Below are 26,489 nucleotides of genomic sequence, written 5' to 3' on the forward strand. Positions count from 1 at the left end.
ATCGATAAAATGCTTATGATAAGCCGTTGTTTGTTTAAATTCAAGCTCTGCTTCCTTCAGTTGCTTGACGCGTGTGCACGTGAAGGAGCCGATGAGCGCCAGCACACACACATATTATGTACATCTCGACATGCGAACGTGTCCTCCATATGTTTTCATCGAAGTTGTACACAATACTGATCCATCCACAGAGTTTGTGATGTAGTCAAATGTTTACAAATACAAGCGCAGCCATTTAGAGCTCATTTCTGGTTAATTATGTCAGAATTTACCGCCTTTTTTTATGGATATGTAAATGGTCTTTTTCGGAAAAATTCTGTAACGTCAGTGACTGTGTGAACAGTGCTTTTTTGAATCTACTAGTAAAGTCGTTCCGGAAGTTTTCTGAATATTTGAGAGGGTGCTCGCTGCAGAGCCATTTGAGCAGAGCTGAGCTCCAGCGAGGGGGAGCATGAGCACTCGCTCTGCCTCCTGTAAGCTGTTTTAATGCGTCCACCAACCCCACCCCTAACCATACCCCCAGTGACATCACTCGTAGAAGAAGTGCAAAAAAGGTGGAGCTCAAGCTCAAGCTCCCCCTCGCTGGAGCTCAGCTCGCCCAAATGGCTCTGCAGCGAGCACCACTTGGAATATTTACCAGTATCACTGTGTGAAAGGGCTATTGTTTGTTTTGCCCAAGTGATTCCAATAATATCGTTTCAAATCGTTTATCGTTATAGTTGTGGTGATCCATGCTGTTGTTTACATTTAAAACTTGTTTTTTTTTATGATGTTTATCGTTTTCTTCATAGTTCACTCGTTGTGCTTGGTGTGAACGAGCCTTAATGCAGTCAAATCTATATTTATGAGTGTCCTATGGTTTAAATAGTCCTTTCAATGCCAAGATTCCCAGTGAATCTATAAACGTCTACAAAGCAAACTTTTAAATGCAATTTAGATAGCATTTGGTTAAAGTTTGTGTCAATGGGGTAACTGATCATTAATGTTGCATCAGCGCAATCCAATACTCCGGCGCTACATAAACCAAAATTATGGAGTGCAAATTACCGTTTGTCATTGAAAGTCGTCCTTAGATGAATGGCTTCCGTTAATTAGCAGGAATAATTGACTAAATAAATAAATAAGCAAAATCCTATTCTTTCAGCAGGGGTGCTGAAAATCATTATCACTTGCTAACTGCATCTTTTCACGAACGTACTTCTAGCATCAGGACTCATTATTGCGTCTGAAGATCTATAAATAGACTCTTGTGAAAGCAATTATCCGGCAAAACTGCAGGTATGAGGCCCGTGAGTGAGCCAACGGCGGGCATGTGGGGAACGGAGAGATTACCTAATGCAAGATCGTTTAAACGACAGGCCTGTTGGAACCGAGTACACGTAAGCTGGAATATTTGGCCGTGGTGGGTTTTGAAAGAAATGACATTGAGGGTAGCCGTCGCAGAGCAAAATCAAACTATAACAAGCTACCCGGAGGGGAAATTGAGAGCGACGGCCAGTTGACAGCAGTCAGTAAACAAACATGATGGAATTCAGGATGCTGGTTGTGTTCCATCCTCCACCTGCTGCTCATTATGCGCACAACGCCTCCGAATATTCATCGGGATCATGAATATTTAACGATGCCCTCAATTGATTCTTATTGATAAACATTTAAAAGAGGTGATAGCTGGAGACGAGTACAAAGGACAAAGAGAAATGAATCTGTCAGTTCGTTTAAAGAGTGTAATGGCTGGGTTTTCTTTTGATCCCCCCTCTGCTGTCGCTCTCGGGTCCTTTATGTGGCTGGTTTATTGCCAGGTGTATAGAAAGTAAGACAGACGTGACAAACAGACTGACAGATGAATGGACAGATGGATGGTTGAACGGATAGAGTCAAGTGTATGAGAGAAATGCATTTAACTATGTATGTATGAATGGATGGACAGAGAGGCAAGCGGACAAATGGATGGATAGGTAGCTGGATAGATGGAGAGGTAGACAGGTCACTTGATGGACAAAATAATGGACGGGTGGGCAGATGGATGTGAAAATGGATGGATGGATTTATGGATGGGAAAATGGATGGATGGATTTATGGATGGGCAGTTGAATGGATTTTTAGATGGGCAAATGAATGGATAGGTGGATTTATGGATGGGCAGATGGATGGATTTATAGATGGGCAGATGGATAGATGGATTTATGGATTGATGGGCAGATAGATGGATGGGCAGATGGATGGATGGATGGATGGATAGATGGATTGATGTGCAGATGGATGGATGGGCAGATGGATGGATGGGCAGATGGATGGATGGATGGATTGATGTGCAGATGGATGGATGGGCAGATGGATGGATGGATAGATGGATTTATGGATTGATGGGCAGATGGATGGATGGGCAGATGGATGGATGGGCAGATGGATGGATGGATTGATGTGCAGATGGATGGATGGGCAGATGGATGGATGGATAGATGGATTTATGGATTGATGTGCAGATGGATGGATGGGCAAAAGGACAGAAGGATGGACAGATGGATGGACGGATAGATAGGCAGATGGATGGATGGGCAGATGGATAGATGGGCAGGTGGATAGATGGATGGATGAATGGGTAGATGGATAGATTGATGCATGAATGGATTGATGGGCAAATGGATCTATGGATAGATGGACTGATGGAGTGGCTGATGGATGAATGGATGGGCAGCCGGATGGAAGGATAGGCAAATGGAGGGATGGATGCATGGATGGGCAGATGGACTAATGGAGTGGCTGATGGATGAATGGATGGGCGGATGGATGGGCAAACGGATGGATGTGTGGCAAATAGGTGGATAGGCAAATGTATGGATGGTCAAATGGATGGATGAATGGATGGATGGGCAGATTAATGAATGGATGGGGAGATTAATGGATGGGCAGCCGGATTGATGGGAAAATGGATGGATGAATGGGCAGATTGATGAATGGATAGACGGATTGATGGATGAATGGATGGTGGACAGATGGACTAATGGAGTAGCTGATGAATGAATAGATAGGTGGATGGATGGGCAAACGGATGGATGGGTGACAAATAGGTGGATGGGCAAATATATGGATGGTCAAATGGATGGATGGATGAATGGATGGATGAATGATGGACAGATGGGCAAATGGACTGATGGAATAGCTGATGGATGAATGGGTGGATGGAAAAAAGTGACTAAATGGACAAATGGAGGAAGAGAATGATGGATGGATGATGGAAAGAGAGTAGATAGATGTTAGGATGACAGATAGACAGACAGATAGACGGATGGATGGATGGACAGACGAACGGCCGGACAGACAGACAGATACAGAAAGATACACAGGAAGTTAGACAGACAGACAGACAGACAGACAGACAGACAGACAGACAGACAGATAGATAGATAGATAGATAGATAGATAGATAGATAGATAGATAGATAGATAGATAGATAGATAGATAGATAGATAGATAGATAGATAGATAGATAGATAGATAGATAGATAGATAGATAGATATTTAAGGATAAAAGAACACGATGGAAGAAGAGGAATGAAAAAATGAACAGACTCTGAAGACATGGCACTCGTTCAGCACAATCTGTCCATCTCAACACATTGCCAGATTTCAGAACACACACACGCATGCACGCACACACACACATCTCTTCTAACAACCTTGTTTAAACACACATGAAAGCGATGAGTTTCCAGCAGGAGTTTGCTGCATCTTTTGTTATAGATGAATTTCTGCTGCGGGTACATTTCTATACGCCTCTCTGTGCTGTACTGTATTTTATGATTGTGTTTGGTTATCGCTTCATTAGCCGTCAGCTACACTCAGACTTCTGGAAGATGCAATATATATATAAAGCCTGTGCATATATGATGTATGATGTATATAACTACCTCACATTTATTCGGCTTCCTTTCTCTCCCTCTCACACACACACACACCCTCTTTCCACTTAGCACAAAAATATCAAACATGAATAGTGAGTCACACACACACACACACACGCACGCGCGCGCTCTCTCTCTCTCTCTCTGTCTCCAGCCCTCTGGAGAGGCTCTCTGCTCTCCGGAGAGGAAAGTGATTAAAAGATTTTTCCCTGTTTTTCCTTTCACGGCTCCTCAAAAGCACAGCGCAAAACATGACAGGCCTTAACACACACACACACACACGTGCAGCGAATTGTCTGTGCGCTTGTGTGATGTCATACTTCAATCATTATTTAGTTGTTGTTGCAGTTTCCTCAGTTTCTTGTCATCTTTATAAACACTACCTGATTTATAATGATAAAGAAAACAATAAGAAAGAGAAGGTGCGAAACGAAAAAGGAGGGTTATTGAAACACGTAGGCCGTTTTGCTTTTAAATAAATGAATACTGCATGTTTCAGCGTGTTCATTTACACATGAGTAACCGTTTCAGCATCTTTTTTCTGCTGTATATTGCTAATTGTTTGGGTTTGAGCGTGCAAACACATTTCTATACTACTGAAATGCACTTAGGGGCAGCATGCACGGTGGCTCAGCGGTTAGCACTGTCGCCTTACAGCAAGAAGGTCCGGTTTTCCCTCACAAGTCCAAAAACATGCGGTACAGGTGAATTGGGTAGGCTAAAATTGTCCGTAGTCTATGTGTGAATGAGTGTGTGTGGATGTTACCCAGTGATTGGTTGCGACTGGAAGGGCTTCCGCTGCGTAAAACATGTGCTGGATAAGTTGGGGGTTCATTCCGCTGTGGCGACCCCGGATTAATAAAAGGACAAAGCCAAAAATAAAATAAATGAATGAATGATTGTTATTAAATTGCTCTAAAATCTACTTTACATTGGTCTCCAAAATTTGCATGTCAGGTCCCTCTAGACTGGGCAACTGGGGTGGTGGTTCCCATTTTTAAGGGGAACCGGAGGGTGTGCTCCAATTATAGGGGGATATCACACTCCTCAGCCTCCTTGGGAAAGTCTATGCCGATGGTTGACCCTAGGATTCAAGAGGAACAATGCGGTTTTCTTCCGGGTCGTGGTGTATTGGACCAGCTCCATACCCTCACCAGGGTACTTAAGGGTATATGGGAGTAGACCCAACCAGTCCACATGTGTTTTGTGGACTTGGAGAAGGAATTCGACAGTGTCCTTCGTGGCATTCTGTGGAGGGTGCCTGAATGAACAGAGTAGGAGTTTGGTTCGCATTGCAGGCAATAAGTCAAACTTGTTTCCAGTGCATGTTTGACTCCGGCAGGGTTGACCTTTTCACCAATTCTGTTCATCATTTTTATGGACAGAATTTCAAAGTGCAGCCTTGGGCTGAAGGGGTCCGGTTCGGGGACCACAGAATCTCATCTTTGTTATTCGCAGACGATGTTGTTCTGTTGGCTTCATCGAACAAGGACCTCCAGCATGCTCTGGGGCGGTTTGCTGCTGAGTGTGACCTGGCTGGGATGAGACTCAGCACCTCCAAGTCCGAGGCCATGGTTCTCCACCGAAAATCTCCAGGTTGGAGGAAAGTCCTTACCCCAGGTGGAGGAGTTCAAGTAAATTGCGTCTTGTTCACAAGTAAGGAAAGGATGGAGTGTGAGATTAACAGGCGGATAGGTGCAGCGGCAGCAGTAATGCAGTCAATGTACCAGCCCGTTGTGGTAAATAAGGAGCTGAGCCGAAAGGCAAAGCACTCGATTGACCGGTCAATCTACGTACCTACTCTCACCTATGGTCATGAGCTTTGGGTCATGAATGAAAGAACAAGATCTCGGATACAAGCACCCGAAATTAGTTTCCTTCGCAGGGTGGAGAAGATAAGGTGAGGGGCTCTCTCACTTGGGAGGAGCTCGAAGTAGTGCCGCTGCTTCTTAACATCGAGAGAAGTCTGAGGTGGCTCGGGCATCTTTTTCGGAAGCCTTCTGGATGCCTACCTAGGGAGGTGTTCCAGGCATGTCCCAACAAGCGGAGGCCTCGGGGAAGACCCAGGACATGTAGGAGGGACTTTGTCTCTCAGCTGGCCTGGGAATGCCTCTGGATCCCCCAGGAGGAGCTGGAGGAAGTGTCGAAAGAGAGAGGGAAATTTGGGGTTCTCTCCTAAGACTGCTGCCCTCGCAACCCGGCCCCAGAAAGCGGTTGAAAATTAATAAATGAACGAAATCTACTTTAAAATAATTATAAAATAAATAAGGTCAAGAATCTTGGTATGATTCTGGAGTCAGCTCTGAGTTTTAGTAGTAATGTCATAGCAGTAACTAAATCAGCATCCTATCATCTCAAAAACATTGCAAGAATCAGATGCTTTGTTATCAGTAAAGACTTGTTCATGCTTTTATCAGCAGCAGGGCGGATTACCGTAATGGACTCCTCACTGGCCTTCCCGAAAAGACAGTCAGACAATTGCAGCTCATCTAGAACACTGCTGCCAGGATTCTGACCAGAACCAGAAAATCAGAGCACACCACACCAGTCCTCAGGTCTTTACACTGGCTCCCAGTTACATTCAGAATAGACTTTAAAGTATTTTTACTTGTCTATAAATCACTAAATGGCCTAGGAGCTCAAAACATTACAGCAGTGGTTCTCAAACTGTGGTAGGTGTACCACTAGTGGTATGCGGGCTTCCTTTTAGTGGTACGCGGAGGAATTAAATATGTCATGTACATGCTACATATATTTCAAAATGTATAAAAAATTATGTATATAATGTGCCATATATGACATATAGCCTATATTTCTGAGGTAATCTGCCACGTTTGTTTTACTGTGCAGAGTTGTAGCTGCTTTACTGGGCCTACTACACTACTGTATTTCAATACTGCTCATTTTGGTGGTACTTGGAGTGACAATTTTTTTTTTCTGAGGTGGTACTTAATGAAACAATTTGAGAACCACTGCATTACAGATATGCTCACTGAATATAAATCTAACAGATGCTTCAGATTATTAGCATCAAGTAAATTAGAAATTACAAAAGTTCAGTCAAAGCAGGGTGAATCCACCTTCAGAACTAACAGCGCCCCCTGCTGCTGGAATCAGCTCCCGGAAATGATCAGATGTGCTCCAACATTAGGCACATTCACATCAAGCCTGAAAACACATCCGTTTAGCTGCACCTTTACTGAATCAGCACTGCGCTAAGGCCGACGGATCGCACTATTAAGTCTTTCTTTTCTTTTTCATTCCATTAAATCCTCTTTTTAACACATTTCCATCTGTTTTTAATATTTTTTTTATTCTTTGTTGTTATTATTTTCTTGTTTTTTTAATTCCTGTTTATGTAAAACACTTTGAATTCCCATTGTGTATGAAATGTGCTTAATAAATAAACTTAAAAACAAGCAAAACCAGCAGCAAATAATCATAATAATAATTATTTGCATCTTCCCCCTTATCCCAAAAAAAAAAAAAAAAAAAAACCCAGTCCTGAGATGAAAAGAGAATCAAAAGAAAAGAAATTGAAAGGAACGGAAAAGGAAGAGATGATAGGGATGTTAAGAAAAAGCAACAAAACGGAGAGAGCGGAGACTCTTTTTACACTGCTCTTATCGAACCGAAGGATGGTTGCATAACACCCTGCATGCATTAAAGCACACGTGTGCATTCACACACACAAAAGGCACATACACAGCATCATGTAGCTGCATGACGAAAGCCTTTCATGCCTGCGTTTCTCAGTAAAGCTACTCTCACCTCTATCTGACCTCTGAGTTTACAAACCCGACTGTTGCAAAAACACATTCAGGCCACTCTCCTCTACACGACCTTGACCGAAGTATCACTCCATCTCTCCGTCAGTCTGTCAGGCACATTCAACATATTAATCCCGCTTCAAAAACTTCAAATTGTCCTAAAGTCTGAGGAGACTCCTGAGGGATGGGATGAGAAAAGGCACAAGACGAAAAAGGTGAAGATGTGAGATGAGGAGAAAAGAATTTGACCAAATTGGAAAAAAGAAAAGTCAAGATGAAGTAAAAAAAAAAAAAAAGTGTGGGAAGAATGGAAGGCATGAATAAAAACACTCAAAATGAGAAGATCAGAGAATATGTGTGTGCAATTTACATGTATTCATTTAGCAGAGGCTTTTATCCAAAGCGACTTACAAATGCAGATATAAAAGAAGCACTTCAAATCACCAGAGAGCAGCTATAAATAGATGGCAAGCTATTTTTGCAGCTTTATTGTTAGTATTATTATTATTATTATTACTACATCCTTTGATATATATATATATATATATATATATATATATATATATATATATATATATATATATGTATAAAATGTCTGTGCATATGGAGAGGAAAGGGTGTGTCTACTACAGGTGGTTTGTCAAACCCACTCACCTGTGTGACATTCAAAATTGCATAATTCTTTCCCAGAAATATGGTGCGGTTAATAGCGGCACAGTGGCTCATTGCTAATGTAACCCCACTGGTCCTAGGCCACCCAACCCCCTCTGAGCTGGTATCGAACCCGCAACCTTCTTCATGGGAGTCGGTTGCTCTAACAAGGAGGCTAAAGACCATGGCCTCTAGCATCTGTCACTAGAGCACCTTTAGAGGTCAGAGGAGTGAGGTTTACCTGCACAGCACTTACTCCGTTACACTAAGCACTGTCACCTCCCAGCAATGAGGTCTCTGGTTCGAGACACGGCTGGAGCAGTTGGCATTTCTGTGTGGACTTTGCATGTTCTCCCTGTGTTGGCTTGGGTTTCCTCCGGGTGCTCCGGTTTTCCCCACAGTTCAAACACATGCGCTATAGGAGAATTGAATTAACTAAATTGGCCATAGTGTACGAGTGTGTGTGAATGAGTGTTTATGGGTATTTCCCTGTACTGAGTTGCAGCTGAAAGGGCATCCGCTGCGTAAAACGTATGCCGGAATAGTTGAGGGTTGACCCCTGAAATAGAGAATAACGGCCTTCTTACACTACGCAATTTTTTTTTTATACTCTTGAACAATTGTAGCTTATCAGACGGCACCTACATGGCTGCCATGTCACACTGTTCTCGTTTTTCCCCATTCAAATGCGTCTTGTGAACGTGATTTTTTCCAAAGTTAGTCTCATCAAAACAAAGCATGCACACCTCAGAGTGTGCTCTGCTTTCAAGCCAACCAGCACTATTATGCAGTCCATTACGGCATTTCATTTGTATGAAAAAATAAATCCCTCAACATCTGGCAACATGCAACATTCATTGACAGCAACTCAGAGGTGGAGTTTGAACCTTCCCACTAAGGTACCTAGATTTTTTTTTTTACGTATTGTGGTAATTTGCACGTTGTGTCAAAACGCTATGTGTCTAGATAATAAGGGTGTCACGATCCTCCAAATCCTCGATTCGATTACATTTTCGATTTTAAAGTCACGATTCGATTTTCGATTATGAATAATTAATTAATTAATGACCAATTAATTATTTGTAGCCTACCGTTTAAACTACCTGACCTGCATGGTCTTTGTTTCACTCATAAACAAATCATACAGTATATGAATAAAGGCAAGATACACACATAATCACCACCTGTCAATCACTTTTTCTGCGGGACTCGTGAATAGGCAGTGATCTGTGTCGTTATAATGGCGTCGGTAAAAAAAGACGCACAACCAACAGGAACCAGCCAACAGTATCTGAGGTGTTCGCTAAAATGACTAAGTACAAGTGAGTGAAAGATTGAAGCAATCCTTTGACTGCCTGGACCTGCTGTCTCGAGCGCAAGGCTGTGTGTGTGTCTGTGTGGTCACGTGATGTGCATTTTTAGAGGTAGAGAGGAAGGAGGGCTGCTCAGGAATGCTACACGCCACTGTGGATGTCAAATCGTTGTCGTTCTAAAATGCCATTTAAAAACAAAGACAGTTTAAACAGGGCCTGAGTGTGTACTTTTCGCGAGCGAATTTGCAACGGGGGCGGGCGGAGGATCGTGATGCCGGTGTTGTCTATCGGACGAACCGTACGTAATACGTACATAGCAGAGCTTGCAAAACTGTGTTTTTTTTGTCGACAACACGAACGTTGTCAACATAACTCACTGGAAATCCAAAATGCTTACACACCGGCGACTTCATTGAAAGAGGAGAGGGTTTAAGTTCTGTCGACGGGTCTCCTGCTTCTGCAGTTTAACAAGCACTTCAACAAGCCTGTTTTTTCCCAGCTTGGCAAGCCAAGCTGACGTGACATGGGGGCGTGGCAGCATCGACGATTCTATTTTTTAATTCGATAATCGAAATTGAGTATAAATTTCGATCGATTTCGATGACACCCCTACTAGACAATAGCTGTATACTCTCAGTTTGACTCGTGTATGATAATTTTCCTCCAAATACGATAATTTTGAGGTTCTGGTACGATACTTTGACATTTCCAATCTGGCAACACTGACCGTTACTGTTTTTTAACGGGACAATTTTTAACAGTGCAGGATGGGTGGACTTATTGCCACCTCCTGTTTGTTTTTAATATAAATTATTTATCCATGACATGCTTAAACCAACCAAGAAAACAATCAGCAAAAATAAAAAAATAACAGACACGAAGCAAAGAACAGCACATATGATAAAAGAAAATGTTTGACACAAAATTAGAATAAACTAAAAGAACACCAGTTTAAAAAGAAATGAGAAAATAAAAGACTCAGAAATGAAACATAAAAAATCTCAAGCTGAGTCCCGAACAGAACAGAACAAACAGCGCTGGCTGAAGCTTCTTTTGTCCCTCGTTCAATGACAAGTGAGTCTGGACCCAACTCAAGTCCACTCTGCCGGAGTGCCGCGATCCCTTTTTTAGACTGAATTAATACACACTCGCTCTTGTCAGATGGAGGACTGCAGCCAAAGCCATGCTTTTAGAGCTGGAATAATATCAAGTGGCTTTATCTTCATAACTCTAGCCAGAAATCTACACCTACACCACAACAGGACCTGAAGACAGACTACAGGGTGCCACATGCCTTCATTCGTCTACAGTTTTCTGATTCGCTTTGAATGTTTCAGTTCAGACCGCTGACAAGAATATGACCTAAAATCTGCTCCGCCGTTCCTTCTGATGCCACTGAGCCGAGCGCGAGGCTATTTGGGGAGCACGACGACTCTATTTCAGGTGTCCTCACACAATGGATGTAATTAGCTCCTGTTGTAGTAGTATGTGTGTGTGTGTGTGTGATCCCACCATCAGCTCTTTACACTGTAAAATGAGAGTCATGTAAACAACACAAAACACACAATCACTTTCATGTCTCATAATGCCCATTCTTCAAGTCATTTTCCTGGGTTATTTTTCCCCTCGCTAATGAAAATGGAGTATGATCACACGCTCATTTCCCTCTTCCTCCCGGGTATCCATTTAAATTCCGCCCATCCAAACAGACTGGAGCATTATTGTGGACTCGCAGGAGTCGTTCTGTCTCCATCCTGCTAACCTCCTCTCATCCAAACACGAGCCGGACACACCCAAACATGGCAAGACGGGGCACAAGCTGGCAGAATGGCTTAAAGTTACAATCAAATATTGTGGAGAAGTTCCACTATTACTAAAGCCTTTTAGAAGCGCACGATGTTGGAAGTTGCACGGTCATGGATTCGATCCCATTCATTCACTCATTTTCCTTCAGCTTAGTCTCTTATTTATCAGGGGTCGCCCCAGCGGAATGAACCGCCAACTAATCCAGCATATGTTTTACGCAGCGGATGCCCTTCCAGCTGCAACCCAGTACTGGGAAACACCCATACACTCTCACATTCACACACACACTCATACACTACGGCCAATTTAGTTTATTCAATAGCTATAGCGCATGTGTGTGGACTTGTAGGGGAAACAACTCGGGGAGAACATGCTAACTCCACACAGAAATACCAACTGACCCACCCAAGGCTCGAGCCAGCAATCTTCTTGCTGTGAAGCCACAGTGTTAACCACTGAGCCACCGAGTTCGATTCCAAGGGATTCTTAATAAAAAGGGAGGTGGAAAATAAAGACATCTGACATTTTTGAAAACGACACAGCCTCAGAAACCTGATTTTGCGAAAATGGTGACGTCATTTGCTTGTTAGTTTCAGCCCCGCGCAGGTATCATTCTCAAGTCACGTGCCAAGTTGTTTAAACAGAAAATGCATTTGTGTCTCTTTGTGCATCCATTGGAATGCTAGTACTGAGACTTTTAGAAAATCTTCACCCTTTACCAAATCTTCACTTTCAGAAAGTTTTGGTTTCAGTCACACTTTTTTTGTGTCGACAGTAAAACCGCATTGAAAAAAAGTGCGGTGTGGAAATAATTACCGATGTTCATGTGGACATGAAGTCAAATGGTGCAGTTTTATATTGTTATTACTATTTAAAGAGCTTGTTTTTGCGGATCCATGTGACTGGGAATTGTTGTTGTGTCTAAATAAAAATGATCCAAAACAATAGGAAAGGTAATAGAAAATAGGGCTGCACAATAAATAAATACCAAATGGGATTTATCAAAATTTGCAATTGTCATGCACATCTTTTCAAGAAAGCGTGTGATCAGTAATAAATGTCCTCTGAAGGCCATAGGGTGCTCTCGCAGACAGAAACGCCAAACAGCCATGAAAAAACCCAGGAAATGTCCTTATCGGTTGTTTAATAAACTGAATTAAACTGAACTATTTACTTATTTTTCAAACTAAGGACTACTGAATCAGTTCGCCGAAAGATTTCTTTCAATCTAAGGACTACTGAATTAGCTCAATGAAAGATTTCTTTCAATCTAAGGACTACTGAATCAGCTTGCCGAAAGATTTCTTCCAATCTAAAGACTACCGAATCAGCTTGCCAAAAGATTTCTTTCAATCTAAGGACTACTGAATCAGCTCGCCGAAAGATTTCTTCCAATCTAAAGACTACCGAATCAGCTTGCCAAAAGATTTCTTTCAATCTAAGGACTACTGAATCAGCTCGCCGAAAGATTTCTTCCAATCAAAGGACTACTGAATCAATTCGCCGAAAGATTTCTTTCAATCTAAGGACTACTGAATTAGCTCAATGAAAGATTTCTTTCAATCTAAGGACTACTGAATCAGCTCGCCAAAAAATTTTCTTTCAATCTAAGGACTACTGAATCAGCTTGCCAAAAGATTTCTTCCAATCTAAAGACTACCGAATCAGCTTGCCAAAAGATTTCTTTCAATCTAAGGACTACTGAATCAGCTCAATGAAAGATTTCTTTCAATCAAAGGACTACTGAATCAGCTCGCCGAAAGATTTCTTTCAAACACTTGACTGAAGTTATAAAGTGAGCTTGGACTAAAAACATGTCATTAAATGAGGTATTTTCAATTGCTTTTTTTAGACAGATAAGCAACACAGAACCTCACAGTTGTTCAATGAGGGAAAATTTCCCAACTTTGTTATTGTATAAGCTCCACTAAATGGGATTTGGGAATAAAACACTATAATGAGTTCTGATTTATAGTTCTCAGGCAAATCACCAACATATTTTTAAAATAGTTTTTCTACCACATACTACTATAAAACTCATTCATGATCATTTTTTGAATTTGTACTTAATTTCATACACATTTCATTCCCCTATGAGATTGAGTTTATTTATGCACCATATGGTAAAGCATATAGTACTGTAGTACTAAAACTAAAGTTTTTTTCTCATCCATGCAAGACAAAAGAAGCCAGCGATTCAATCAAAGTTGATATTATTTACAACCAACCAAACGGCATTTAGCTTTCACAATGTTCCAGACATTCATTTACCTCGCCAAGCACAGCTTTTAGTGCCCATCTATCGACAGCACTTGTGGTTTTATGTTGATTACCACAGACAATAACTTCAATCTGTTTCTCAATTAAAAAAAAAAGTCCTGATTAAAATAAAGTGAAATAAAGCAATTAAAAACTCAAGTGCACAGACTTTGATGGGCTAAACGTAGACGTGAGATGCTTATCATTTTTTAAAGTCCTTGTATATTATCGTCTAAATCATGCTTTCAGATGTTTCACTGCCTGTAAAGCAGATGGATTTCTAGTAATCTGATTTGTCTGGTTTATAACATTAATATTGCATATAACTTTTAGACAACCTTAGACAGATATTCTCTCGTATTAGTCTTATGTTTACGAGTATAATGCAAGTCTTAATGCTCATTTCCATTGTGAGTGCTTTATTGTAATCATGAAACCAAACCGAAGAGCGATTATCAATTATAATCTGTGGTAAGCAACAGCAAATACCGTCGATGGAGTCTTAAGTCAACAATGCACACAAGAATCCTTGTTCATATTAAAATTTGACTATTAATACAATTAACAGCACAAATAATCCAAAAAGCATTTGTTGGAAGTGAACATACTAGTGGCCTGAGACTTTTTGTACAGCGTTATCCTGCAACAATGTTCTCAGTGTCTTGTTTTCTCTCTTGGGGACTCATTTCCATTTCAAGCTAATCACTTTGACGACTCTTACATCATAATCCGAATGCAAATTACATTTATGGGCACTAGTGTCACTGATTTCTGAAACGATAAATACTGCCTTAAGAGATGGGATTTCGCAGTTGTCCTGGAAAATATTTGTCATCTTGCACTGGGGGGGCGTTCGTTTAGGCCACTGTTTTGATTCGGTTCATCCTCGAGGTCGAAATTAGCATTAATCAATAAGACAGATGGACCTTTAATCGCTCATCAGAGAGCCAGATCTGATAGCGACGCTTTCCGGCATTTTAAAGGAGACAAATTATGAACAATTACTCCATTAAACCTGCACTTAAATGTCTCCGATTGAGAACTTGGGTGTCCTTCGACAGGCTAGTGATGGTAAATGTTGTTCCCATCCAAAAACAAAATGAATTCTCTTTTTTCCAAAGTAAAACCTGTAAATTTGAAATGTATACACACGCTTAAAATAAAAAATGATCACGCCTTGATTTTTAATTCTTTAATTAGGACAGTAAGGTCTGACTTTGCTTAGACTAAAGTCTTGTCACTGAACAGAAATAATGTCCAGTATAGAATATAAAGTCCTGCTGCAGTGGAGACAGAATGAATATTGTGTCTGACTCCATCGTGAGCTTGGAGGACTGCATCCATACATCTCTGACATGACTCAAATCACTGATTAATAAAGTCATCTGCAATGGCAGAGAAAGAGTTCTTGCAGGACTCCAAGAGTTCATCAAGATCCTTTGGATTCATCTTCAATGCCTCCTCCTTCATATTACCCCAGACATGCTCAATAATGTTCATGTCTGGTGACTGGGCTGGCCAATCCTGGGGCACCTTGACCTTCTTTGCTTTCAGGAACTTTGATGTGGAGGCTGAAGTAAGAGGAGCGCTATCCTGCTGAAGAATTTCTCCTGTGGTTTGTAATGTAATGGGCAGCACAAATGTCTTGATGCCTTATGCCGAGTTCAGACTGCATGATTTTCAAAGCAGTCGTGTCACAGATGTTTTCACACTGCATGACTATCTGCGCTAGCGTTTCGTCGCTGCTTTGTTTACACTGCAAGATAGATCGGCGACAGGGACTTTCACATTGCATGATTTTATTATAGGAAGAATCGCCAACAACTTCGTCCAAACTACGTCTCACAGCCAAAAACACGTCGTATATCTTTTGTTATTAACTACATAATGAGAAAGAAGCCTTTAATGGGGTAGAACATGTACATGTTTGCTCACCTGGGTTTAAAGGGAATTAGCCATTTCTCCTCAACGTTGATAATAAACTAATTTCTTTCTGTATGAAATGTCAAACAGACACGGTTGCTCCTGAGTCCTGTCAAACCTCCATTAGTTTTTCCTCCATTTCGTGGGTCCAAATCAGGGGCGGACTGGGACAAAAATTCAGCCCTGGCACTGCAGCCACATCAGCCCACATTACCACACCGACACAGCCCCACCCACGGACATGCACATTCACTATTTATTTTGGTGTACAGATGGTGAAATAATATGACATTCTTGCCAGATTTTGATTACATCTGGGTAACCTTAGATTGGGTCAGCCCATCTTGAAATTAGGCGGTCGTCGCCGATTGGGCCAAATGCTTAACATTTATTATTATTATTTTTTTATTTTTATTTTTTTATTATTTATGTTTTTTTATTTATCATCATCATAATATCACATCTAGCAAGAGATAAAAGCTGCCTGCACGTAAAAACAATAAAAATAATTAAATAAAAAAACTGACCGGCCCACATTTAAAAATTGGTCCGGCCCTTCTGGCATTTGCCAGAATTGCCAGCTGGCCAGTCCGCCCCTGGTCCAAATAAACCGAAAATGAGCGCTTTTAACTTCTCCCATAGCCTCCCGCTGACCTGCAGCAGGTATACACACACGCACACGCAAGTGAATGCTGCTCTCTCATTGGCTGTAGGCGATATCTGATGTTATTTTCAGTCAAAACTCATTTCACACGGCAGGATTTGAATTGCCGACAGCTCCAGATATTCAGCACGCCAAATATCTCGCAGGCATCGGCGACTCATCGGCGATTCTCTCAGATCGCGTCTTTGATAGTTCACACTGTGTGATTGTCACTCATGTGCACGAGCAGCGATTTGCCTGTGATTTCAGGCATTTGTCGGCGATTTCTCAAAACCTGTCGGCGAGCCAAAATCAGGGCTAAAATCACGCAGTATAAACTAGGCATTAAGCTGTTGATCTTACACCTCCATACTGAATGTAACCCCAAACCATGATTTTTCCTTCACCAAACTTGACTGATTTCATTGAGAATCTTGGGTCTACGCGGGTTTAGGCATGGGACAATAACCGTTTTCAAGGTATACCGCGGTTTGGAAAAGTCACGTTTTTAAAACCTCCAAGTTATTCTGTAATATCCTTCCTAAGGTTTTTTTTACTTTTCTGTTGTTGTTTTTAGTGCAACAGTATCTCCAGCAGATAAGATATCCAAAGATGCCCTTTTAAACTGTAAAGAAATCAGTATTTTTGAAACTAATGAAAACAGCAAAAGTCGACGATTCATTTTCATGATTTAGCCTGACATGTTCACTACTCCCAAAATATTAGAAATCTTTCAAAAACGAAAATATCTTGTTTTCAAATGGGAAAAAAAAGACATTTAAAAAGAAAATATTTTAGAGCAGTAAGCACAATACCCTGATACCATGAAACCGTGATATTTTTATCCAAGGTTATCATACCATCAGAGTCTCATACCGGACCATGCCTATGCGAGTTCCAGTAGGCCTTCTGCAGTACTTGTGATGATCACTGAGATGATTCATTGGAAAAATCGACCTTCAGCCACTTTTCCAAATGATCAACTAGAAGTCAAGTTATTATTTGTTGCTCTTAAAGGTTCAAGAAACCAGAGTACTTTTTTTTTTTTTTAGATTTTAACAGATTTGTGTGTGTTGAGCATCAGTTAAGACAGTGTTGGCACCTGTCAGCTTTAATTGAGCTTTTGTAAGTTAATTTTAGATTTAGGTTTAAAATGATTTTGGGGCGGGATCAAAATCAGTGATGTAGCGCAAAACTGCAAGTGCAAAGATGACGCGTCGGTTTCTCATTATTATTCATAGCTGAGTTTTCTTATCCTGTGAGAAGAGCCGGCTTCTTAATTATTCATTATTCATAATTATTCAAAACAGACCTGCCAGTGCCAAGCTGTGAGACACATTGATGACTGGGAGAAACCGCGTCCACGGACCCACGGCACACAGTATTTAGCGGTTTATGAAGGGTCGTATGTGTTTGTTTCCATGATCCACGGGGTTTGTTGCATGTTTTTCCCGCAATGCTGTCAGAGCCGATACAGCTAAGTTGTGTGTGTGCTGCAAGCGTTTTTGTCAGAAGAGTAGTACGAGAATTGGAGAATGGCGGTAGTTGTCTTTTATCAGGAGTTCGTTCACATTTAGACACATCGCTGTGCTGCTGTGTTTGCCTAAATCCTCCAGATTACCCGCAGGGCTAATGGTCAAAATAGACAGGGCAAGAGCTGCACTGAGTCTGCATTTAGTCCTCATTTAGTGTTAATATGAACACGATTATCTTTATAATGATATCAATTGTGGTTATCTGTATATGAAATTACGATTAACAAATGTAGCAGGGCATTAAATTACTGTTTATTTCTTTGCATTTTAACTTTGTAAACTATAAAATCATGCGTCTCCTCACGGTTTGTGTCTCAATTTGTGAGTTAACTGATAACAGTTGTTCGCTCCCCTCGTTCTCCCTGCTCTGCTGGCCACGCCCACTCCTGCCTCTGATCGCGGAGCTCCACGCCCACTATGATGCATCTTTTTTAAAAATGCTGAGGTAGACTTGAACTGAAAGTTAGGGATTTCATGGCCCTTTAAAACTGGGATTCACGACAAGACTTTTGTCCGTGTATGTTTTGAAGAATGTTGGTTGCTCATTGATTTAAAGCAAGAAAAAATTACTATGGATGCCAATCGGTGCCAGCTTTTTCAGAAGATCTTCTGTTCTCAACAGTAGACAGAAAGTTAAATAGTTTTTGAAGAAGTGAAGGGTGAATTTTAATTCTTGGATGAACTATCCCTTTAAGAAGCATGAAAATGAATCAGGGCTCCTTCGCACTTCATTCAAGGTCACGTCCGCACTCCCATTTGCCAATAAAATCAATGGCGTGACTGGCGTGTGATAGAGAGCGCAACATCATTTTCTAAAGAATCATGAGCGGGCCACATTTAACTTTGATGCACACGGACATATTCATTAGCTGACAATTTTGGCATCTAATATTCATTTTGATAAAGAGGCTCAAAATTCACAATCAATTTTCCGTTCCTCATAAGAGCAGGGTAAGATCCAACAGGGCTTAAAATCAATGCTCTTCCCTCTCACTTATCCTCTGTATAATAGCCTGGTACTGGTTTCCAATTACTCTCCCTGGTCGTCCGAGCTCAGGTACTGTGAGTAATTTTATAAGGAACGACAGGTCAGAGGAGCGACTCTCAAAGGGTTCGGCAGCCATCTTTGACCTGGCTTCTCAAAGCTCTTTAAGGTGAAAGATATATTTCTAAAAAGGAACAATGACCGTGTAGCTCTCTGGACAGTGTTTAGATATAATTATGACTATCTAGGATGGAGCCAGATCAGTCTCAAAAATAATATAATTATAAAATAAAATTTATACATGCACAGCACAATTCACATTTACAAAATCCCGTTTGTAAATTTAAAACACAATAAAAACGATTCATGAATTCACAAGTGATAATCGTAAATATTTTTGCCATATTTACGATTATATTTTTGATATTTTTGAATTAGATGTGTCTATTGTGAATCGTGTTTTTCTTGATGCCTGGAAAACGGCTGCAGACAAACTAGCAGGAGTGGATCTTGTTTTGTTTATTGAAAGAAAATTTGTAAATATGCTATGACCACTCACACGTAAAATCAATATAAACTTAATCACAAAAAAAAATAAAAATGAATCGTGCTTCGAATTTATGAATTAGATTTGTTTATTTATGAATCGTGTTTTGAATTTACAAATTGGATTTGTGTGCTTTTTAATCGTGTTTTGAATTTACGAATTGGATTTGCATATTTATGAATAGTGTTTTGAAATTATGAACTTTTTTTGTATTTATGAATCATGTTTTGAAATTAAGAACTGTTTTTGTAAATTTATGAATTGTGTTTTGTAATTACGAATTGCATGTGTGTGCTTTTGAATCTTGTTTTGAATTTATGAACTGGATTTGTGTAGTTTTGAATAGTGTTTTGAATTTACGAATTGTATTTGTGTACTTTTTAATCGTGTATTGAATTTACGAATTGGATTTGTGTATTTATGAATTGTGTTTTGAATTTACAAATTGTATTTGTGTTTAATTATCATATTTTGAATTTACGAATTGTATTTGTATATTTTTAAATTGTGTATTGAATGTACGAACTAGATTTGTGTATTTTTAATCATGTTTTGAATTTACGAAATGGATGTGTATTTTTGCATCGTGTGTTGATTTTACGAACTAGATTTGCGTATTTTTAAACCATGTTTTGAATTTACGAACTGGATTTGTGTATTTTTTAATCGTGTTTTGAATTTACAAATTGCATTTGTGTATTTTTGCATCGTGTTTTGATTTATGAAATAGATTTGTGCGTTTTTGAATCATGTATTGAATTTATGAACTGTATTTGTGTATTTATAAATCATGTTCTGAATTTACGAACTGAATTTTAGTATTTTTGAATACTGTTTTAAATTTGGTGAAAATGCAAAGAACAAACTCATAACTGAATAAATATGCATTTTGTTTGTGCCCAAACTCAACACAACAAACAAAACTTTACTGACAGAACTCAAGAGGGCAACATTCACTCAGTCCACTGCACACTTTTACTCTTTGTTCAAACTACTTATGTAAAATGAGCTGAAACAACACAATTCTTGGTTATTTCTTGGGACAACTTAATTGTTTGATGTACAGCCCACATTCATTTGAACACATAAATTCATTCACTCAATTGCTCCAACATAAATCAATTGTGTGGAACCCAGCATTTTTTCCCAGTGTACAGCTATTTTAACAGAAGAAGAGCAACTTCTGAATAAAACTGACTGATGAGTACACACAATTAAAATGATGCTAATTGCCAGTAACCCATTGGGAATCTATTGCTTTTGTGCACAACCACTTGCCCAACACCATTAAAGAACATAATAATACCATTATCATATAACTCGTAATCCATTTAACTTGTCTATTGTTGTCTTTCCTCAACACCTAGATAAAAGGCCAAGCTCAGCAGTCGTGCAGCGATTAAAACAATAATGAACTGACACTATTGGTCTTTGTAGACATGACAGTTTTGCTCATTTATATTATAATACGAAGCTTCCTTTGGGAACAATTAGGTATGCTTGAAGGTAGATGCTAGCAGCATTAACCATCAGTCAAAAGCATGTTTCTTCATTGACAGCCATTCAACATTTGCAGTGCACAAGTAATGTGTACACCGGAAAAGAGGTTTCATCAGTGATAGATGTTTTTGGTTGGTTCTTAACATAATAAAATAGATTTTTCCATTTCTCTTCTATGACATTTACAACCTAGGATGATAGGCTTGAATTTAATGCGCATTCATGAGGCAAAGATGGCGTCATTCAAGTAAAACTGCAATTGAACTGAATGGGAACGCAAACTCATTCATGAACAACTGGATTAAACAAAAAACACCAATGATCTTAAATAAAAATCATTCATTCAATACCTTTATAAGGAATGACAGGTCAGAGGAGCGACTCTCAGTGTTTGGCTGCCATTTTTGACCTGGCTTCTCAAAGGTTTTTAAAGCTCTTGAAGGTGGACGCTACATTTCTAAACAGGAACAATAACTGGTGCTCTCTGGACAGTATTGAGATATAATGACTATCCAGGGGTGTTTTCGACGTAAATGTTTTTCAGCCAATCTGAAAGTGAACCAATCATTCAATTAAACTTTCCTTAGTAAGGTCTGTAACTGGTTTGGTGAACAAGCGTTACTCTGCAGAATGGGAAGAATCTGACAATGACAATTGTGTAGCCGAAAACAAGAAAATTTCATCAGTGACAGATCTCTTTGCTTGGTTCTTAACATAATAAAATAGATTTTTCCATTTCTCTTCTATGACATTTACAGCCTAGGATGATAGGCTTGAATTAAATGCGCATTCATGAAGCAAAGATGGCGGCATTCAAGTATATCTGCAATTGAACTGAATGGGAACGCAAACTCATTCATGAACAACTGGAATAAACAAAAAACATCAATGATCTTAAATAAAAATTACTAGTTAAATGCGTTTATAAGCAACGTCAGGTCAGAGGAGCGACTCTCAGTGTTCGGCTGCCATCTTTGACCTGGCTTCTCAAAGGTTTTTAAAGCTCTTGAAGGTGGACGTTACATTTCTAAACAGGAACAATAACTGTAGCTTTCTGGACAGTATTGAGATATAATTATGACTATCTAGGAGTGTTTTCGATGTAAATGTTTTTAAGCCAATCTGAAAGTGAACCAATCATTCAATAAAACTTTCCTTTGCAAGGTCTGTAACTGGTTTGGTGAACAAGCGTTACTCTGCAGAATGGGAAGACTCTGACAATGACAATTATGTAGCCGAAAACAAGAAAATTTCATCAGAGACAGATCTCTTTGCTTGGTTCTTAACATAATAAAATTAATTTTTCCATTTCTCTTCTATGACGTTTACAGCCTAGGATGATAGGCTTGAATTAAACGTGCATTCATGAAGCAAAGATGGCGGCATTCAAGTAAATATTCAATTGAACTGAATGGGAACGCAAACTCATTCATAAACAACTGGAATAAACAAAAACATGGAAGGTGGACGTTACATTTCTAAACAGGAACAATAACTGTAGCTTTCTGGACAGTATTGAGATATAATTATGACTATCTAGGGGTGTTTTCAACGTAAATGTTTTTCAGCCAATCTGAAAGTGAACCAATCATTCAATTAAACTTTTTTTTGTTAAGTCTGTAACTGGTTTGGTGAATTTATACTGCGTTACTTTGCGGAAAGAGATGAATCTTATTTTGGTTGGTTCTTAACATAATAAAATAGATTTTTCCATTTCTCTTCTATGACGTTTACAGCCAAGGATGATAGGCTTGAATTAAATGTGCATTCATGAAGCAAAGATGGCGGCATTCAAGAAAATCTGCAATCGAACTGAATGGGAACGCAAACTCATTCATGAACAACTGGAACAAACAAAAACATGGAAGGTGGAAGTAACATTTCTAAACAGGAACAATAACTGTAGCTTTCTGGACAGTATTGAGATATAATTATGACTATCTAGGAGTGTTTTCAACGTAAATGTTTTTCAGCCAATATGAAAGTGAACCAATCATTCAATTAAACTTTCCTTAGTAAGGTCTGTAACTGGTTTGGTGAACAAGAGTTAGTCGGCAGAATGGGAAGACTCTGACAATGACAATTATGTACCCGAAAACAAGAAAATTTCATCAGAGACAGATCTCTTCGCTTGGTTCTTAACATAATAAAATAGATTTTTCCATTTCTCTTCTATGACGTTTACAGCCAAGGATGATAGGCTTGAATTAAATGCGCATTCATGAAGCAAAGATGGCGGCATTCAAGTATATCTGCAACTGAACTGAATGGGAACGCAAACTCATTCATGAACAACTGGAACAAACAAAAAACACCAATGATCTTAAATAAAAATCATTGTTTCAATTAAATATGGAGTAATTATACAACATTTCTAAAGAAGCCTCAGATTCACTAGACATTAACTGTTTGTTGCAAGTACTCAATGTTAGCTGAAAACGAAAACTTTACTGTACTGCAGAAGTTTAACCCCAAAAAATCATGTCGATTTGACAGTTGATTTAAATACAGTCGTTGGAAATGAACAGTCTTCAACAGTCTATGGAGGCGAAGACAATTTGTCTCTCTTTATTTCGGTCCCTGTTTGTCTGTGTCTCTCCATCACTCTATCTCTCTTGCAGATCAACAGGATTGCATGAATAATACATGAACTGCCAATCATTTGGGCACATTATACCCCTCCTGTCATCTTCTGTGCCTCGGTGACACATCCATATTTACACACATACACTTTTTTTTTTTCAGTGTTTGGTCCATTCCCTCACTTATCATCCACAATCTGTCCACTTCTTCATTCAATATAATCACGCACACACATACACAAAGCTATCCAGCATAAGGGCCGAGGCTGGAACTGATAAATGAAAACCAATCCTTGGATTTTTACATTTAGCCTTCCAATCTTCAATATTTGGTCCATTCCGGTGAGTGGATTCATCTATCAACACCACCAATCAATGAAACACACACCCTGAGAAACAATAATCAATTTCAAACCTGATGTTTCAATCCCCTAAACTTTATCATAGCCCATGAAGCTGTGCAGACGCAATCCATGACTTCCTACAAGAGATAAGCTTAATTAATCAATATCACATTTGTACTGTCATCTGTATTTATTAAAAACAAGTCATTAAAGGAAGAGTAACAAGCATGAAAGTTAAATATGTCTCACAGGAACAGTAGGAGAGCGGGTGAAGCTCCAGATTGTGTTTAATATCTACAGTCTGTTCCTGATTGGGTATTCGTTCCTCAAAACAAGATATATCATTAAACATTTTAAATTTTTTTAATCAAACATAATTAGGAGCTAGGTCTTCAAAAAAACCATGGTTGAGATCATTTATGTAGCCTAATAACATCTCCAAAAGCTTATAATCATTCAATTAATTAAAATGAATAAATCAACAACAAAAGAATAACTTGTAAAGATAAACTCTGTAATGTGTTTTCCCGCCTCCACATTGAAACGCATGAAGAATTATGCGAAATACTTCATGAGTTAACATAAAGCAGTTCCCAGTCAATTGAACTATCAACAAACGCACTCGCCAACTCGTAAAGGCTTTCAGTTACATGACTGAAAGTAAATACCAATGCTACTAATTGAGCGTTGATTTGTTTATAAAAGACGACAGGAATTTTGAAGGGAATGAATCGTTTTTGATTTGGAATATCACGCAACAGACGCCTGACAGACGAGCCAATAGCATTCAAGATCACTCTCTGAGGAAGAACTGTTTTGGTTGGTGCTACAGGTATGCGCCCCCCGTGCTAAACAAATCACGCTGCGGTCACACTAGATTTTGACAATGCAAAATTCTGTCGTGCAGTGCTGCGAACAGGGGAGGGATTAGATGATTAGGATTACAAAAAGAGAGCGATTGGTCCATGTTTTAAATTTCTGTACAGGGAGGTCATGTTTTGATCTTTGATTGGTCTCACGCAGTCAAGTGATTCGATTTCGCAACTTGATGCATGACCTTGCGTTTCCGGTCTGACGCATTCGCATGCGTATGAATGGAAGTCTATGGGGAGAAAAGTCCAGTGTGATCGCAGCTTCACTGTTTGAATGTGAACAGGATCAAATGAAGCCATACTATTCGTAAGTGAACTGAAAGTGATATGACGAACAAAATAAATTAACGGCTTTTGAAATACTTCTATAATTTTTGTTTGCTTTATTTCAAAGCATTTTTTTGTGTAAATACTTGTTTGATGGGTGAATGACTCAATGACCTGATCATCGCCACCTGCAGGTGTAAAACTGCAACTAGCAAACTTTAAATCAAAGGAATGGAGTAGTTAAGATTAAATCTAGTAGGTGCAAATAGTGATAAGAAAAAGATTACAAAATATGAACAAAAATGGTTGAACCTTCTCATTGGCATTTCGGGTAGCAGCATAAAAAAAGAATGACTCATAAAGATAAACTCTGTCATGTACTTTTCCCACCTCACACATTGAGACGCATAAAGAATTATGTTGAAATACTAAATGAGTTAACTTAATAAATCACTTCCCATTCAATTAAACCATCAACAATCAAACTCTCCAACTCATAAAGGCTTTCAGTTACCTGAGTGACCATAAATCCAGACTGATTGGATGAATATTGTCTGTAGTTGATAAAGGCGTTGGTTTGTTTCAAAATCAATGATTTTTGGAGCAACTGAATGATTCAGAATATCGCCTGTCCAGTTGAACGAACCAAAGGCATTCAAGTTCATTCTCTGAGAAAGAATTTCATTGGTTGGTGCTACAGGTAGCCCCTTGTGCTAAACGAGTCACTGTTTAAATTTGAACATGATCAAATGAACATGATGTCACATGAACAAAACAATCTAAGGGCTTCTAAACACCTTTATAATTCTTAAAGTTTGCTTTATTTCAAAGAAAAGTAAAAAATATATATACTTTTTAATAGGTGAGTGACTCGATGACTCGATCGTCGCCACCTGCAGGCGTTATAATGCAGTCATCAAAGTTTGGTTAAAAAGAATCGAGTAGTTGAGATTAAATCTAGTGGGTTTAAATTGTGAAAAGAAAAAAAATACAAAATACAAACAAAAATGATTAAACATACTCATTGGAATTGTTCGTAGATTGACTAAATTGTATCTTAACTAGTAAACTAGATATTAAAGTTTGAGGACAAACTTTATGGTGGCTTGAAAAGCCGAATCTGAAAGTTTGAAGTGGTTGAATTAGCATGTTACTAGCATGATTCTAGCATGAATTAGCATGCTACTAGGATAATTCTAGCATGAATTAGCATGTTAGTAGCATGATTCTTACATGAATTAGCATGTTGTTAGCATGATTCTAGCATGAATTAGCATGTTACTAGCATGATTCTAGCATGAATTAGCATGTTGTTAGCATAAATCTAGCATAAATTAGCATGTTACTAGCATGATTCTAGCATGAATTAGCATGTTGTTAGCATGATTCTAGCATGAATTAGCATTTTACTAGGCGGTTGCTAGGGTGTTTTAAGTGGTTGCTAGGTGGTTGCTAAGGTGGTGCAAGGCAGTTGCTAAGGTGGTCTGACTAGTTGCTAGGTGGTTGCTAGGGTGTTGCTAGACGGTTGCTAGGGTGTTTTGAGTGGTTGCTAGGTGGTTGCTAAGGTGGTGCTAGGCAGTTGCTAAGGT

The 26,489-nt window shown here is 39.3% G+C and overlaps 1 protein-coding gene and 1 long non-coding RNA gene across 2 annotated transcripts in view; both read right to left on the reverse strand.

Moving 5' to 3' along the window:
- Nucleotides 1-26,489, reverse strand: part of syt7a (synaptotagmin VIIa) — a 229,972-nt gene that overhangs the window by 189,546 nt on the left and 13,937 nt on the right. The gene's annotated exons all lie outside the window — the stretch shown is intronic.
- LOC141380863 (uncharacterized) lies at nt 19,803-22,260 on the reverse strand. The gene is made up of 2 exons (XR_012400174.1): nt 21,592-22,260; nt 19,803-21,024 (listed from the first exon to the last, which is right to left on the reverse strand). It is a non-coding gene; the product is annotated as an uncharacterized lncRNA (long non-coding RNA).

This window comes from Danio rerio, chromosome 25 (assembly GCF_049306965.1).
Source record: "Danio rerio strain Tuebingen ecotype United States chromosome 25, GRCz12tu, whole genome shotgun sequence".
Classification (NCBI taxonomy): Eukaryota; Metazoa; Chordata; class Actinopteri; order Cypriniformes; family Danionidae; genus Danio; species Danio rerio.